The 19180-nt window shown below is 38.0% G+C and overlaps 1 long non-coding RNA gene across 1 annotated transcript; it reads left to right on the forward strand.

Annotated features, from left to right (window-relative positions):
* The first annotated feature begins 16808 nt into the window (after positions 1 to 16808).
* LOC114644678 (uncharacterized) lies at positions 16809 to 18896 on the forward strand. The gene is made up of 2 exons (XR_003715022.2): positions 16809 to 17081; positions 17637 to 18896. It is a non-coding gene; the product is annotated as an uncharacterized LOC114644678 (long non-coding RNA).
* The last annotated feature ends 284 nt before the right edge of the window (positions 18897 to 19180 follow it).

The raw sequence follows: 19180 nt of genomic DNA on the forward strand, positions 1-19180 counted from the left end.
GTGCCCTGCGGTGGGCTGGCGCCCTGCCCGGGATTTGTTCCTGCCTTGCCCCCTGTGTTGGCTGGGATTGGCTCCAGCAGACCCCCATGACACTGTAGTTAGGATATAGTGGGTTGGATAATAGATGGATGGATGGATCGTGTAGAGGGATCCTTTCATCAAATTTGCTGGCCGAGCGCTGACTCAGCTTGATGGCTGAGGTCTCCAGGACTCTGAACAAATCCAAATCCTATTATGTGATATCATTTACTGTTAAATTCTGCTCTGTACTTGTAATATTTCTACTGCACTGTTATATTGTAATGAGGATTACTTGTGCTCTGTTCTGTGGTATTTTATTGCATTGGCCCCCTTCTTTTTGACACCCACTGCACGCCCAACCTACCTGGAAAGGGGTCTCTTTTTAAACTGCCTTTCCCAAGGTTTCTTCCATTTTTTTTCCCTACAAGGGTTTTTTTTTTTGTTTTCTTGGCTTCTTAGAGAGTCAAGGCTGGGGGGCTGTCAAGAGGCAGGGCCTGTTAAAGACCACTGTGGCACTTCTGTGATGATGTGGGTTCACTCCAGGCTCCCATCCGACTTCTGGGAGCTCTTGAACCCAACACCATTGGTAATGTCACCGAGATGAGCTGACAAATGTGGACAATTCTCTAATGAAGCCAGGGGATAGTGCAAAAAGTGCCAAAAGTGCTTTTATTACACAAAAATCAAAACTGTGTGCAAACAAAAAGTGCAGTACATCACAGTTTCAATAAATAATCCATAAAAACAGTGCAAAGTGGGGATAAAAACAAAAAATAAATCTTTTAAAATCCGAGGTTAAAAATGCAGTCTCACTCTTCATTATCTTAGCACACCTCCTTCTCTCATTCTCCCCGGCTCACCCATAACTCGAGTAGCCGGCGGAGACTTTCGGCCAACCTCCGTCTTGGCTGCCTTAAAGACATCACGGCCAGACTGTCAGAGGTCGGCTCTCCTCCCGTCTTCCTTCGCTCTTATGTAGTCCCTCCTCATATCCCTCGGGGGGACACCTGCCTTGCTCACTCAACTCACCCGAACATTCAGTGGGGTGGACTAGCCCCTAGAGCGCTACAGCCAAACGCTCCTTCGCGGGGCCTCAGATCGTTCTGCTTCAAAACCATCAGGTGGCCAGATCCTCTTTCCAAACCTGCCTTTACACGTCCTTAAACCTCTTTTTCCTCTATCCATCCCGATTTCTCGATCCATCTCCCTTTCCTTTGTGCCGGCCTGTATATATATATATATATATATATATATATATATATATATATATATATATATATATATACAATCACACACACCTCCATGGGCGCAGTGCCTTAATCACACACCGCAAGAAGCCAATGAAGCAATTGCGAACGATCGCACCCACAAATGCAGGTGCGACTCGCTTCAACTACTCCAATTAACTCCCCGCGGCCGTGCAATCGCACCCACAAAGAGTGACACAGCATTATGGATTTAAAACCTGGCCCCTTTTCTTTTGAAGCCTGGTGTACCACAACTTCTTGATTGATTTTGGCCTATACAAAAATAAATTGTATTATATTGTATTGTATGTTTTATGGACTGGAACTTCATGATCCTCCAATTTTCTCTCTCATTTATTTCTAAACATTTTATTAACAAAGATATTTCATGATGCATATTCACAGTTGTAAATGAAACCAAGTTAGCTGGAGAGCTGGTGGTTTGTTATTTGTATTTCATTATTACCATGGCTTGTTAAGAAAACAGGAAACAATCAAAACCTAAATGCAGCTGTTCAGAACTAAAAGTGCCAATTAGAGGTTCTGAAATATGTGTAATAAGGATTAAGAGATAACATCTTTTATTTCTTTTGATAAAATCCCATCTGGTCCAAAGGTTTTGTTAGTCTTCAGCACATGAAAGGCTTGAATATAAACTGAAAGATGTCATGCTATATAATGCACCTGTAAGACCACATCTGGAGTATTGTATGCAGTTCTGGTCACCAGAAAGACATCGCAGCACCTGAAGCCGTGCAGAGGAGATGAACCAAGTGCCCCCCAGGACGTGAGGACATGGCCTACTGTGACAGACTCAGAGAATTAAACCTGTTTAGTCTCGAGCAGAGGAAGTTGAATGGGAACCTAATCGAGGTCTTCAAAACCCTCAAAGACATTACAGTAGATGCAGTAGAATTCATCGTAAGGGTAAATCTGCTACTTGAGAACCCCCATAGAAATTGAGGAGTAGTGCATTTAGGACTGAAGCCAGGAAGCACTTCTTTACACAAGTAGTTGTGAGAATCTGGAACAAAGTTTCAAGACATGTAGTTAAAGCAGACGTTTTGACAACCTTTAAGAAGTATCTGGATGAGATATTAGGATGGCTTAGCTATTAGTTAATCAAACAAGCTTCACATATTGAATGGGCTCCTCTCATTTGTCAAATTTCTTACATTCTTATGAAACTAGAGCAATCTGAAACACTCACAAAAAAAGAGGAAACCCCAAAATCAAAGCAGACACGCTGCAACTGAAACCCTTATGGCAGTGCCTCAGCAGCTGATCTTTTTCTTCTTTTTTCTTTACATGGCCTACTGATGTTACTATTTGTGACATGTTGCTGTCACCTGCTGGACAGAAGGCTTCATATCACTTCATGTTTCTCTTTGCCTTAACTTTTCTGTGTCTTACTTTCTTTTTTTATTTTCAGAAGTGCTTAAGCTTCCCTGGACTTTTTAAATTCTTCATAAAGGACCATAACTAAATTCTGTTTTTTACAGTCTTCTTAATTATTGCACTAAAACTACCGAAAAGATACATTGGTGCTGACAATTCCGATCAATACATATGTGAGTTTAATATAGATATTGATTCAGTCCTTAATACCCCAATCAAATTCTCTCCATTATTATTCGATCAGTAAATTAATAGCAGTTATTTAGGAAAAAAATCAGGCATTGTTCTGTTCATCATAATTTTACAAACTTTCAATTTTACAAAAGTTTCAACTCATTAAATCTCTCTGCGTACCTTATAGTTCTGGAATCTGCGTAGTCGCTCTTCTACATAGCACTGCTATGTCTTATTTATTATATGAAGATTAAAACTGCACACAGTACTCCAGATGAGGCCTCACCAGTGCATTATAAAGTGTGAGCAGAACCTCCTTGGACTTGTATGCTACACATTAAGGCGCTATATAACGTAAGACTCTGTTGGCCTTCTTGATCAATTCTGTACACTGTCTAGATGTAAAGATGAGTCCACTATGCTTCTGAGGTCCTTCCTACCCATATGGGATACTTTTGTTTTTCAAACCTCCCACTTTGTATTCACATCTAACATTTCTACTTCTGACATTTAATTCTTGCATACACGCTAACACCTGATGTCACAGATTCCATGTTATAATTCATGCTGTGCTGTGCCTGTCCTTGCCTTTCTGTTTCTGTTTTGCTCAGCAAGCTGCCTGGGTGATCATGTTTGCTTTTTGCTCTGTCTGGTTGGCTGTATTTCATCAGCACTGTCAGTGGCTACTGTCTTTTTAATGACCAGACTCTTATAATTGCAAAAAGCAGGTGTGGTAATATGACAATAGTTCTGTTACATTGCAGTGTATACTGTAGGAGTTAAAGGAAAATCCAAAGCACAGTTCTGATTTCTTGCCAACTTGCACAATCACTTTCAGTTAAATTATTTTTCAACTGAGTTCAAAGGTAAAGTCAAATAGTATATTAAAGGTAAAGGATTATACACTAACTAAAGCAATAAAATGCTGAAATGTTTGGGTTTTTTAAAAAGAGTTTATAAATTGTACTTGACAAAAATAAACTGCATAATCAACACCCTGTTTAGACAGCTGACTGAATTTGTCCTAAACCTTTATGTATGGGCTGATAGCTTTACACACAGTATTGCAGTGCAATTTGCTTCATCATACACTTTAACAAACTCCTGTGCTTTTCTACAGCTGCTCCTTTTAATTTGTCTCATTCATTAATTGAAAAAGGAAAATAATAATGTCACTTCTTCTTCCAGGCAGGATATTAGAATATCAGTAACAAAACAATTTAAGGCTGTTTTTAAAGATCTCTATAATAGATGCCACCTTGTCAGACACAATACTATAAGGAAAAAAAAAAAAATCAACCTTTATTGCAATTGCTTGTTTCTGTTTTAGTTTGTAGAGTAAGAAACACATTGAAGTCTGTGTTGTTAAGAAAAGCAGTGATTGACCTCTGATTCAAAAATGGCTGGCAATTAAAATAGGCTGCCACAATTAGGGTGAATTTCAAAATAAACAGTCAATGCAAATGTAAATCCTTTCTGTTACATTTCACAATTATAAGTATATACATAACGTCAGCAGTGGAGTACATGACCTGCTTGAGATGACAGGATAACAGTATCAGGGTGCTAACAGTTGTTAACACAACAAGGGAATCAGAATACAGCTACTGTACAGTCAATGCAGAGTTAAGAGACAAGAGGTGACACCGAATTAAAATCTGAATGAGTCCACCAATGATGCATCATACACAGTCCTAGGCTGAGATTTATTTATTTGGTAAGACTTTATAATAACTTTCATTAATAAAGCTTTAACAAGCATTATGTAATGTTTAACACATCATGAGTTCATGTTCATTCAAATAGTTATAAATGTCATTAAATGATAGTTCATACATTAGCTCAGTGTTTTTCAATCTTTAAGTATTTGCGATCCGAATTTTCATAACAGTTTTAATCGCGCCCCCATAACGTTTTTTTGAAAGGAGCCCACTAATACCAATTTGTTCTTTTTTAATTAATTATATATCATAGATGCATATTTTATTATACCTACTTAACTTTTACCGACATTTATCTAACTCTATATTTATTTTTCTAGTGTCAGAATGTAGTTTAAGTTAATTTGTTTTGGTTTCAATAGATGTATTTTTCATATTTTCGATTTTTGCTTTCTTTTTTTCACATCTTCACGCCCCCCTTTTTTGTTACTTCGCGCCCCCCTAGGGGGGCCCGCCCCACAGATTGAGAACCACTGGGTTATGTGGAGAAAGTCAATCCAAGAATGGGGTGCCAGGTCACAGCAACACAAGGAGCCCAGAGTGGAAGAAAAAGGGACAACGAAGAGACTCAACAATTTGACACAACTTCTGTAGGGGAATGAGTGTCCGGGGAACAGAGTGCATCCATGGACAGTTGAACAATTAAGTGTTGGGGTAACATAGTGCACAAACTGGACTCTGCACCACTAAAGGTTGTATCCTCCAATTCTTGTTTTTAAACGGACTTTTAGAGGGTGGACTGTGTGTTTTCCTTTTTTAAAAAAAGGAAATTGATTCCTGATATGTTTAGTTTTTGTTATGTTCGTTTATCTTTTTAATGTACCTTATATTGTCTTGTACAATAGAACTTACTGTTGTTTTTTTCTAAAATTACTGTTGTGTCTTTCAATGTGTGTTTACTCACCGCCCAATTTAAAGAAACCTGTGTGCTATTACTGGTAAATTTCAGGAGTTCACAGTCTCTTAATAAAACTGGGATATTTTAATGGTGTCTAAGTTAGATTACCTATATAAGTGTAACCAGACACCTGTGACACTTCTCTCTATTAAAAGTGCAGTTCTCACCTCATGTTTGAGCAGGTAAACACAGTCAGACAACAAGACATACAATAAGAGGAGATGACAACACAAAAGAAAACATATGACACTGCTATAAGAGAAAAAGTAAAGATAGACTCAATTGTCACAATTTGTATTTTGGACATTTCTGTTATTAATTCTGAACTCTGTTTCATAGTCATTTCTTTCATTTTGATTTTTATTTATTTATCATTAGGATGCTTATGTCACCCAACAGCATTTTGTACTTGTGTATTATTTTGAGAGCTACAGTGTGTTAACAGTAGTGGTGGTCTTTTTTTTTTACAGCAAAGGTGCTGTTGCTACCATGTGACCGATGGGATTGTTCTTGATGACATCATCACGTGACCTTATTTAAGATGGAGGTACAGCGTGTTCATTATCATAATTTTGGGATAAGTCACTCTCTGTGCTCTCTGCTTTTGCTTTTTCATTACAAAATATTGGAATGGGCTAGTTTTATTATGTTTGCCTGTCACCTGCCTCCCTTTGAATTTCAAACCAACAAACTTACCTTTCACTTTAAACACTTGTGATAAGAATGAGTCTTCAGACATCATATAGGTTTGGGGCAGCCACCCGTATATTATTTTCCAGCTGCAAAAGTTTTGAAATAGTTGAACAGAGATGTTCACAAGACAGAGTCCAAAACAGAACTGAATATTTGGAGGTAAGATGTCGGTTTTAAGGGCTGGGAAAGGAAATGATGTCATCTAGTCCGGAGCCGGAAGTGACATCATCGGAGGTGCCAGAGCCGGAAGTGACGTCATCCAAGGCACCGGAAGTGACATCATCAGAGGTGCCAGAACCTGGTGTGATTTCCCAGGAATGGTCTGCAAGAAGCTGAGAGAGACAGTCAGCACACTCTGCAACCCCCTGGTCTGGTGTAGTATTACAGTTCCCCAGGCCCTTTAGCTGTCTCCTAAACAAGTGCGTTAACATTTTAATGTCAGATCGTTAGCTTTTCTGTGGACTGACCCTGCCAGTTTACACAGCACTGGTTTTGATATCATATTGTCACCATTGTAACATTAAGAATTAATAAAATAACAACTGGTGACGCAAATATATGAAAACATAAATACAATAATAAGAAATATTCAAGAAAATAATTACAACATATCGATAAGAGGCTACGTTTTCCCTGGCATTTCTTAAGTAACCAGTTTCAAATGCATAACTGAGTCATTAATAAAATGAGCCCAAAACCATTGAGGTAAGAAACTGTGAAAGCAATACCTTCTTCTGCATTCTATTCTGTTTTGTTGGTTCTCTATGAACTACAGGTCACTCCATCTTTAAACCTTCCTAAGCCATTTTTCCTCTGCTGTATGTCTTTAGTTCTGTTTACCTTTCTGGCATTTACTGTAAGTCTTATGTACTGTTTTAGCATGGTCAGTATTACATCTATCTTTATTTTAATTTCTGATTTTGAGTTAACAGTTTAGTGCAGCATCAGGGTAAGGGCTCTTCTTTACCCACTCTTTCCATTTTTTTCATACTTTCAGTGATGAAGGATGAAGTATTGTTTTCAGTTCCATGCATATACTAAAACACCCACATGATGTGCCAGCATTAACCCAACAAACTGAAGAAATGAAAAGAAATGTGTGACTTGATTCACTTTAAAGACAGTTTCAGAGAACATGCATAAATTTACAAGAAGCATCTACTAAATACGCATAACACACTCGGATACAAGAGATGTAGGAGCCTACCTTGTCAATGCTGGACACGGATGTTGTGTTCTAGCTCAATAGAGAGCTTTACACAATACAGTATTAGAAAAACTCAAAATCATGCAAAACTTGCAGAAATAAGCACATATGTCCATTTAAAAAAAGATCTACAGAGTAATAAATAAAAAGTTTTCTAAATGTTTATATCAACATTTCCAAAAGGTGACAATAAAAGATCATCCTTTATAAAAAGAACAACAAAACAGATCCAAATTTTCACTCACCCCAGAGAAATTACCGTATATACTCACTCATAAGTCGGGTCTTGAAACCTGAAAAATCGATCGTAAAATCAGACCCTGACTTAGACGCCCGTTCAAAAATATATATATTTTTTTTTACATCTTCTTGCCTCCTCCAATCTCGCAAAGGTTTCTCAGACACATTGAATTTTGTTGCAGCAGCACAGTTACCAATTTCTTTCACCACTTCAATGACTTTTAATTTAAAAACAGCTTCGTATTTTTTTCTAATTGAACGCTCCATCATAGATAAGGGATGTACTTACGATAAAGGTGTATGAGGGTGTGAGATACAAAAAACACAAAACAGTGCAAACGTCACTTCGGAATAGTTTGGGTATTGCTGTGTGGTCACTTAGGCACAATACATAGGAAAAAAAAGGTGGTGTGCTCCGTGGTTACTCTCTCAGGTGCGGTGTTAGCATATCATAATCTCTTGGACCAATAGCGTGAGTTTTCCACATTCGATTTATACGACCAACATTACAAAATTCTGGAAATTATACAGTAAAATCAAGCCCCAACTTATCCACGAGTATATACGGCATGTTGTAATATGTTGCAACTATTGACATGATAAAAGTAGAAAATAAAAGGTCCGATGAACACTCGTCCTCAAGAAAATCATTTTAGAGGAATGGTGGCACATGGCCCTTTCAAAAATCAAAGTCTGTGGTGTCATATGGGTGGGACTCCTCCTAGTGGCACCAGAGATTCCTGCATGTTAGTCCTATAATGTGTGGCTGTCCACACCAGTACATCTGTCAGGACAAAACACATCATCCCCTAGTGGTCTGGGTAACCTCAAATCCTGCAATAGGGTTTATGTTATCAGATTAACTTGACAAGTTTTTAGAAAAACATTAATAATGCAGCTACTCTTACACAAATTAAATTGTCAGGATCCACGCCCACAACACAAAGTAGGGTTTCAAAGGATTTCCATGAAAAAGGAGAAGGAAACTGAATCACTGAAAAAATCCCATTCCCACATAGAGAAGTGTGTCCAAATTAATATATTATTTGCCTTAAACTGTTTTTTAATGTACAATTGATAATAGGCAGGTGTATGTTACCTATTTAAAATTCGGATCACTTTGGAGTGGACACAGCATTGAGCAAGTCCGTGGAGCTTGGGCAGATAATGTCAAATAAGCAATTGGGATGGACACCCCAAAATAAGTCAATAACCAAACTACCAAAAGATACTCAGTTTACATTAGTTTTGCTCGTGCAACGCTATTCACATGCAATTTGATATGGTGCAGCTCACACAAGTATCAACACACATTACATAGGCGGAAAAGATCATTCTAAAAATCAAATCTATAAACCCTGAATAAAACTTTCAGTTAGTCATGCGTATTGCAAATAAGCAATAAGAAATGTCAAACATAAGAAATAGAAAATATGCAGTAAATTGTAAAATAACATCCCACTGATCCACATGTCTTCAGTTCTTGACTTACTCTTTGCTGTTAAACAGTGTAACAACTGAGAGTACTTATGTTGTTATTCTGCACTGGAGGATTGACTCAGCTGTGCAACTGACCAAAAATAGTTTATAGAACAGAGGCCAAGTCACATCATTGCAATTTTAAAGATTTGTTATTATAAGAACTGAATGTATCTGCTCCATAAACACTTCCTTGAACCCAAAGAGTCTCTCCTTTGATATAATTATAAGATGTGCAGTGTACAGTATATGGTAGCTTAGGCAAAAGTGATAAACTTTTCAAAGAAGCTCACTACAACATAAACTTATACATTTAATAGAGGTCCTTACAATAAACTGCAACAAAAATATAATAACCATTTTCACACACTGACCCACGATTGCTGTTTACATTAGCCACACATATGTATGCAAAGAACGTAATATGACCAGCTACTGAGTGCACAGCAAAAGAGTTTGTCAAATGAGACTTTGCCTATGGAGAGCTTTTTAAAGAACCAGGAGCAAATGGGAAGAGTTCAGCTGGTAGGGAGAAACAGAAGGTGAGATTTGCCCAAATTTAGTGCAAGTTTTAAAGGAAGCCAGTTATAAGATGATTATATTTTGACATTGAGTAAAACAGATTTTAGCAACCCCTCTAAAACATTATAGTCATGCTGTTGTGTTGATTGGTTTCTTTTTCTTTTATATTTTGTGGCAAAAGTCACTTGTGCTGCTCCAGTTGGATGATGATAATGAAGATGATGATTATTATTGTTGCAGTTATTGTTATTTTATGTGGCACTATAAGTGGCACTATAAATATGTTTCAAGCAAAATAATTTTCATCAATCTTATTATTATTCCAAAGAGCACATATACCATACAAAAAAAATGAAATAGATGACAATGACTTTGAATACATTTTCAAACCCTCCACTAGGCTGCATATCAAAGAACAGGTTCTCCAAATGGTACAGGGTTTTTATTAGGTCATTTAATTTGGCTTTTTACAGAAGCTCTTTAAATCTATACATCTATACTAATAAAAGGCAAAGCCCTCACTGACTCACTCACTCACTCACTCACTCACTCACTCACTCACTCACTCACTCACTCACTCACTCACTCACTCACTCACTCACTCACTCACTCACTCACTCACTCACTCACTCACTCACTCACTCACTCACTCACTCACTCACTCACTCATCATTAATTCTCGAACTTCCCGTGTAGGTGGAAGGCTGAAATTTGGCAGGCTCATTCCTTACAGCTTACTTACAAAAGTTAGGCAGGTTTCATTTCGAAATTCAAAGCGTAACGGTCATAACTGGAACCTCTTTTTTGTCCATATACTGTAATGGACTGCAGCTCGCTGGCCGTGGGAGGTGGGGTTGCGTATCGCGTCATCACGCCTCCCACGTAATCACGTGAACTGACTGTGAAGGAGAAAGGACGGCCTTATATGGCGTTCGTTTATAAAACAGCGGACAGGCTGTGTAAAGGCAGCTTCACAAAAAAACAGATCCTTAACAAATTGTTATTGGTATATTTTCCCTCAATTTAAAAAGGTTTTCTTTTCTTCTTAATTAAAATTTAAAAGCAATACTTCACCGCTGCGAAGCCCCTCTAGTGCTGATGTCCGAGGTTCGATTCCCGTAAGGGAGTGCAGTGAGTGTGTACGCCTGATGAGCCAAGAATTAGGGCGAAACACGCGTTGCGTACTCTTTGCATTATTTGACAGTAAACTATTTTCAACCATTCTATGATCTGCTTCTCACAACTGAAGGCACCGTGGCTGATGTTAGCTGACTTGCTGGCCAACCATAAGCGTTACCTGGTAGGTAACCACCCATACAATCAGATTGTGATTCAGACTACGAATGCCGTGAATGTAATTACCCCGATCTACATGCTGCCAAATAAACGAACCACACGCCGTGGCGCAATGTTAGGGGCTTCGCCTCTAGTGCCGAGGTTCGATTCTCATAAGCGAGTGCAGTGAGTGTGTACACCTGATGAGCCAAGAATTAGGGCGAAACACGTGTCGCGTACTCTTTGCATTATTTGACAGTAAACTATTTTCAACCATTCTATGATCTGCTTCTCACAACTGAAGGCAGCTCACTTGCTGGCCAATCATAAGCGTTACCTGGTAGGTAACCACCCATACAATCAGATTGTGATTCAGACTATGAATGCTGTGAATATATATATATATATATAAAGTAGATATGTATATATATATATATATATATATATATATATATATATATATATGTGAATGTATGTATGTATGTATATATGTATGTCTATATTTATATATATATATATATATATATATATATATATATATATATGTGCATATGTATATATATGTGTATATATGTAGATATGTATATATTTATATGTATATATATATGTGCATATGTATATATATGTGTATATATGTAGATATGTATATATTTATATGTATATATATATATATGTACATATGTATATATATATATGTAGATGTGTAAATTTGTATATGTATATATATGTATATGTGGATGTGTATATGTATGTATATATATGTATATGTAGATATGTGTATATGTAGATATATATATATGTATATATGTATATGTATATATATGTTTACATAACCTCTTTAACACACTACTTCTCCGCTGCGAAGCGCGGGTATTTTGCTAGTACAGTATAAAAGGCAAAACCCTCACTGACTCATCACTAATTCTCCCACTTTCCATATAGGTGGGAAGCTGAAATTTCGCCTGCTCATTCCTTGCAGTATACTTATAAAAGTTAGGTATGTTTCATGTCCTATTGCAACACCCAAGGGGGGAAATGGGTGTACCCCCTAAACTGTATATATAGATAGGGGAAACCCCTCCTAACTATTACTGCAACTTCCAATATATGTAGGAAGCCCAAATTTCCCATGCTCATCCTTTACACTGTACTTACAAATGTTAAATATGCTTCATTTCGCGCCATGCCCTGTAACGAACTTTCAAAAATAAAGTCTTCTTTTTGGCGGTTCTCACCATTATGTCATAAGGAACTTCCGGAACTGACCTCTCCTTTTGGTGGTTTCATTCCTTATTTCCATTAACAGAGGATTTATTTCACAGCAGAGACGCACAAGGGCCGCCCCCGGTTCCCCTTCCTTTTTCCACACAGCCACTGTCCGCGCATCTACCACGTGGTTCGCTCCCTGCCTATATACATTAATGACATCCTGCGCTCATGTGCCTCCTCACTCAATTCCTTACTTTCGTCAGCTGTTCGTCATGCTCACTGCTCCCTTCTTCTTTACTCCACCGCTTCAAGCCTGTTATTGTTGGCCTTGCCTCACATCTTCCTGCTGGTAACTCCTGCCTTTTTGTTTACTCCACCGCTTTACTACAAAACTTACAACCACCAAAACTTTGTAACGGCACCAGGCTTCAGATCAAATCTCTGCACAAGAACCTCATTGAGGCAACTGTCTTCACTGGAACTGGCTCAGGGGAGACTGGATTTATTCCTCGCATCCCTCTCATACCCTCTGACCCCCCATTCCAATTCAAAAGCCTCCAATTTCCAGTAACGGTCTGCTTCGCTATGACAATAAATAAGACACAGGGCTAGACTCTGAAAAAGGTTGGCATTGACTTGACACAAGATTGCTTCTCACATGGCCAACTGTACATTGTATGCTGCAGAATAAGCTCAGCAGACAGCTGGTCATTTTACAGCCCAATAGCAGAACTGCAAACGTCATTTACAAAGAGATCATTACATCCTAAAAATGTGCATTTCTCATACACAACATTTACAATCATAAATTAACTGTTTACAATCGTCAAATTCACTCTATACTAAAATAAGCCTACAACAATTACATTGACAATCATGTTACGTTATTTTTAAAATGTTTCCTTTTCTTTTTTATAACTTCTTTAACACACTATTTCTCTGCTGTGAAGCGTGGGTATTTTTCTAGTAAATACATACATACATTTAATCATAAATGAATAGACAAGGAGTCAAAAAATAGGTTTGGAGCAGCCACCGGGAATGAAACTGCTGTAATTCCCAGGAAAATGGGAATGGCCAAGTTCACATATATAGCGTGTAAAAGTGTAAAAATTGATCAAGAAATAACAGAGTTATAGTTGAAAATAATTAAGGAGGCGCCATTGCTGCAGCTTGCACTTCATCAGACAACAGCTTTGAACAGCAACTTGAAATTGCAATGCGTCAGTCTGTTGCTTCCGCATTATCTGTGCCAAGAAACTTGCCATCACAGAATGATCACAAGAAACTGGATGCATCAGTAAAAGCTGAAATGGCATTGTTTCAGTGCAACGGCAAATGCGGGCATTGTTTAGAACAAGTGTATCAGTATCTGATGACTGTGCCGCCTACTTCAGTGGAGGCAGAGTGTGCTTTCTCAGCGGCTGGCGTACTTCTGCACGAAGGTGCGCTCTTGCATGGACAACCGCACACTGGACACATTAATAATAATAATTTACATAGCACTTTTCTCACTACTCAAAGCACTATCCACACAGAGAGGAACCGAACCCACAATCTTCCACAGTCTCCTTACTGCAAAGCAGCAGCACTACCACTGCACCACCTGTGAGGACGTTGTGCTTTCTACACTCTTATTACCACAACTAAAGATATATGTACTTATATGACAGCATGAACTGCTTGTAGATAAGGTTAGTCTTTTATTTGTGTCAACATATTGCAGTAGTTTTATTAAAAATAAGTGTCGGTCGTTCTAAAACCGTTTATGAGTTAGATGCCCATGCACTGTGTCATTCCCGGGCACCCACGATTCCCGGTAATGAAATGTGGGATTCCCAAATTCTCGGGAATGGATAAACCCATCCGGGAATGGATTCCCTATTCATGAGGCAAAGATGGCAGATTTATGGGAGCGCAGAGGAAGTGACATCATCAGGGCCAGAGCCAGAAGTTATGTCATCGGAACCAGGCGGAATTATCCATAAGTGGTCTGCAGTGGAAAGAGAGAAAGGATCAGTACACTTTACCACCCCCTGGTCTGGCGAGGAATTGCCCTCCTTCAGGCCCTTTAGTTGCCTCCCATACACACGTGTGTGACAATACCTACATACAAAAATAAATAAATATATACATATTGGTCTGAAAACAAACCAGAATGACTAAATATCGATAAAATTAAAAAGAAAGGAAACTTCTGACTTGGCAGTCCCAGTCCCAGTGAGTCATTATGCAGACGTGTTGGTATAAAGGAGCCCCCGTAGCGTTTCTTGACACACTTTTGCTAAATAATTCATTGACTGAAAGTCCTCAGTGTTATCGTGATACGTATTAATCGTTTGTCTTTTCTTAAGTAAATGTTGGATGTGACTCATGACATCCATCCAGTACAGTTTTTCTGTAATATATCTTCTCCTAAATGGAAATGTACATTGATGCATTCATCCATACTGTTCATTTGTATGCCATTTCAAATGCACTTTTATTTTGCCATGGTTCTTTATATATTTAGCTCAAGGTGTTAATATAGCCTATTTAATAAACTTACTTAAATGCAGATAGTTAAGAATAGGTACTTGTCAATTTGCTTAGCATTGTTTAATTTGACCAAGGGAAAAACCATGCCAAATTAAATGCTAAGGTAAAGACTGATTTATGGGAGGGGTACTTATTCTCTGTCATCAAAATATTGAACATCATATTTAGAAGGGAGCCAGTGGCAGTCCTGGTAGATCCATCCACCTGTTTACTTAACCCACTTGTCCAACTCAGGGTTGAGGAACAAATTTTGAACATAATAATTCAAAGCATTGTACTGTATATTAACCTGCCAGTCCTCCTAGCTTGGTACCATCTGAAAACTTAGCTGGCCTATTATTTATATTCCTATCCAAATCATTTAAGTATATTAAAATTAGTAGTGGTCCTAGTACTGACCCCTGTGGGACACACTCTTAACTTTACCCGATTCTGATTCCTCGACCATCACCCTCTGCCTCCTGTGTTTTAGTCAATTCTGCATCTATCTACCAAGCCCATCTTGAGTTAACGAGAAATACTTTGTGTTCTTGGAGCCAAGTGGGCCTCAATTGGTAAATGAGGCTTCTACAAGCAAGATTTACAGAGCTAGGTCTCGCTTTCTTTGTCTAATACCCCCCAGCAGTTTATGGAATGAAGTTTATAGATGGTGGACTATCTGTTGGGTGGAAATACAATACCTAGATAGGCTGACTATGAAGCAGCACCAGGGACAACAAGAGAAGGGGACACAGATACAGCACTTAAAGAGCACCTCTATCAGACACATCTCCTGACTGCTAAGTCCATCAGTTCAGATGCTTGACCACTGCTGCACCTCAGATTGGACCCTGGACAGTGTGGCATATGTGTTTCCTCTGACCTCGGGTGAATAGTTGAAGTGCAACCAGGTGGTATGCATGAATGGGCATAGGGACAAAAAAGCTAGGAGTGTGTGTCACCACTAAATATATGAGTGGTGGGCCCAAACAGCACCGAGGAAGCCAAGGGTCCTTTTAAGGGCCATTCATCAGTAATCGGCAAAAGAGTCATTACTTTATTTACTTGGTGTATTTTATTGTGTTTTATTGTACGTAAGTGTTTTGTTGAGCACAGTTTTGGATATTGTCATTCGTTTTGCTGTTTTCTTTTGATTTTTGGATGGTGGGTATTTTTTGAAACTATACTGTAAATAATTTAAATGTGTTATTTTGTGTCTTACTTTGAAATTTTGATAATAGTTCTTTTATGTCAAAATTTTTAAGGTCATGTAGTGGTATCAAAAAGCATTTTAAAACATTATTTTTCAGAATAATTTATAGAAATTACATTTATTGAAAACAATTCAGCATTCTTAAGGCATTTCTTAGAAGGCAGGACAGAATTTATTTTGAGGTCCTCTTGGAAATTTTGAAGGTGCTGCTGGCCAATTTATCTTAATGCAGCATTTCTCAACCTTTAAGTTTTAATCGCGCCCCCTAACGTTTTTTTGAAACCCTAATAAAATTTATTCCTATATTTTTTGCTGCCGATACACCAAGTTTAAAATTTTTCTACGAATAGCGAAATTATGCCACATATGGCAACATTCTCGCCCCCTTTTTTGTTACTTTACTACCCCACTGTTTGAGAACCGCTGTCCTAATATAATGATGTGTTTTTACAAGTCAACACATTACTCAAATACATTCAAAGATAGTTTTGGATAGCCGTTCACTTCTAACCTTCATATATATTAGTGTACAAAGATAGTATTTGAAGTTTTCTTTAAGAAGCATGAAGATAATTCTCTTAATAGTGTCTTGTGCAGAACTATTAATCACATGTCAATATGATACCCAATGTTTGGTTTGATTTACTATTTTTTCTTTACCTTTTATTGTTTAACTTTAGAACTTCAGTATCTATGATGACTCCGTTATGTTTTTGAGAATAATTAACTTAAAATGTAAAAAAGTATTGCTTATGTTTTCAACAATGAGACTTAGCAACTAACATTTGTCAGAAATTTCTCAAGTTCTGCCCAGAAACTTCTGTGTCTACAACTGCTGGCCTAGAACTGCAGTGATGTGTGGTGCTACAGCTCTACAAGTGTCTGATGTTGGACTTTTGAGTAAGATGGTCGGGTCATCCCAGTATCATCTTTGTCAAAGGGCCTCCACAAGAAGCATGACATACAGCATGTGGTTGCGGATGTTCAGGTAAAAGAAAGCAACCTTCCTGTTTGTTTTAGCTCTATTTGCATTTCCACCTGCACTGATGGACTGATCTTTGCCAGCTGTGTGTTTCACATCTGTAAATTGTTCAAATACAAGCTGCCTTCTGTGAGTGTCACTCTAGATTTGCATGAAAGGTGCCCACGTTTACAACATTTATCAGCCACTCTGCAGTGATCTGCGTGCAGAGCGACAGAGACTTACCAGCTACAATGAAGACACTGGTCTTGTGGGCTGTGGTGCTTGCTGTTTTCCTCATACCAGGTACAGCAGACTGTTTTATATACTGTATATTGTATCGTGTTGCACTAAAATGTATCCTTTTGTGATTTACAGAGTATCTTGCAATGGTGTGCTCTGTGGAGGGCTCTGTGTGAGGAAATGACCTTTGATTGTTTGTGACAACAGACATAAATACACACAATAAGAATTTTATTCCTTAATTGTAAAATACTCAGATCCCTTGAACTAAGTCTTGCTAAGGGATTTCCTATAAAAGCTGCTATAAATAGCACACTGCATACATTTTAATGTTATTGCATTCATAAATATCATACTTATTGGTGTACCTGACCCATACAAAATGAAGAACATTTTCATTGTTGAGCCTTTTGTTGTTGAATAACTCACTGTTTACTAAACATTCATTATAATAAGTTGTAATATAATAATTTGGTTTTCTGTAAGAAAATAAATATTCCCCTCACAGTACTTTTGTAAGGATTTAAAATCAGTCTTTACTTTTTCTAAATGCTTACTAGTATTGATACCTGAGATATTTCTTCATGTTCACTTTGTGTTCTGTCTATTTAATTTTAGAATCCAGTTGTATTATTACTGTAACTCAGACCCCTTCCACTGTGTCTGCCCTCTATGGAGACGTTGTCTCTTTCAAATGTCAAACCAATGATTCCATTTATGACTCTAAATGGAAAGTTGATGTGATGCGCTGGTACAGGGTGAATCCTGGAGAAACTCCCCAAAAGGTGATTCATGATGCCATTTACACACCCACTGGAATCCCAGAACGTTTCAAAGGCAGCGGGACAGGGACAAACTTCACACTGACCATTAATGGAGTCCAGCCTGAGGATGCAGGATTTTACTTCTGTCACCAGGGCTTGCACAGCCCATTCACACAGTTGTAAAGAGCCATACAAAAACCTATTTGTCTCGTAAGCAGAAATGTCTTTGGATGCCCCTTGAATTATGAGATACTGAGCAGATGCTTGTTCCAAATGAGCGACTGAGGGGGGGTGGATTAAGTCCTCACACTAGAACAATTATTCTTTGTCATGTTTTTGTATTTTTTAGCCTAGAAGCTCACTTTCCTGTTATACGAGGAGGAGTCAAGCTAAAGTTATAAAATATGATTTATTAGAAAATGGAATGAACCTTCACAAAACTGATCATGTCATTTCTAAATGTAGTCTTCACCCTTCTCAATGTACTTGCACCACCTGCCTGGATTCCAGCAGAATAAAAGGTTTTGTCTTGTCCTCGCCACCACTCGTACACACGAGTTGTTGATGAACACTACATGCCGAGGGGTACTAAAGTCACTAGGGCAAGTTACTGTGACTTGCTGGAGACCAATGTGAAGCCTGCTATTCGATCCAAAAGTCCATTTGCTGCAAGGTAATGACACACTGCTAAGAACACCAAGGCGTGTCTGGAGAAACTGAAGTTTGAGTTATTGCCACATCCTCCTTATTTGCCAGATTTGGCACCGTGTGATTTCCACCTTTTTGGACCACTAAAAAAACATCTGGGTGGTCGTTGATTCAAGACAGATGATGACGTGAAGAAAGTGGTGCACGAGTGGCTGTGAGGAAGAGACAAAACCTTTTATTCTGCCGGAATCCAGGCAGGTGGCACAAGTGCATTGAGAAGGGTGGAGACTACATTGAGGAATGACATGATCAGTTTCGTGAAGGTTCATTGCATTTTCTAATAAATCTTATTTTCTAACTATAGTTTGACTCCCCCTACTATTTTTGAATGCCTTATTTAAAATTCAGCAATGTCAGAAAAGTAAATAAAATGGGCACAATAAAGTCTGAAGTGTTCACTTTTTAACTTTAATTTTTAATCTTTGCATAGAGTTTATTATTAATGTTGTTTATTAATCAGATGCCTTTACCCAAGATGACTTTTAAAAATCATTTTGCATACAATACATTTAAATATAAATATTCTGAGGACTTCTGAGGTCTTGCTACTATAGATAGTTCTCTGATTTGACAATAAATGAGTTGTAAAAAAATATATTTAGCTGAAGGGTGATGGGGTCTGTAGATGTGCAGAGGACAGCATAAGGAAAGAAAGTTTATGTAGCCTCATGGTGCTATCTATGTGAAGAG

This window comes from Erpetoichthys calabaricus, chromosome 5, assembly GCF_900747795.2.
Source record: "Erpetoichthys calabaricus chromosome 5, fErpCal1.3, whole genome shotgun sequence".
NCBI classification, from domain to species: domain Eukaryota; kingdom Metazoa; phylum Chordata; class Cladistia; order Polypteriformes; family Polypteridae; genus Erpetoichthys; species Erpetoichthys calabaricus.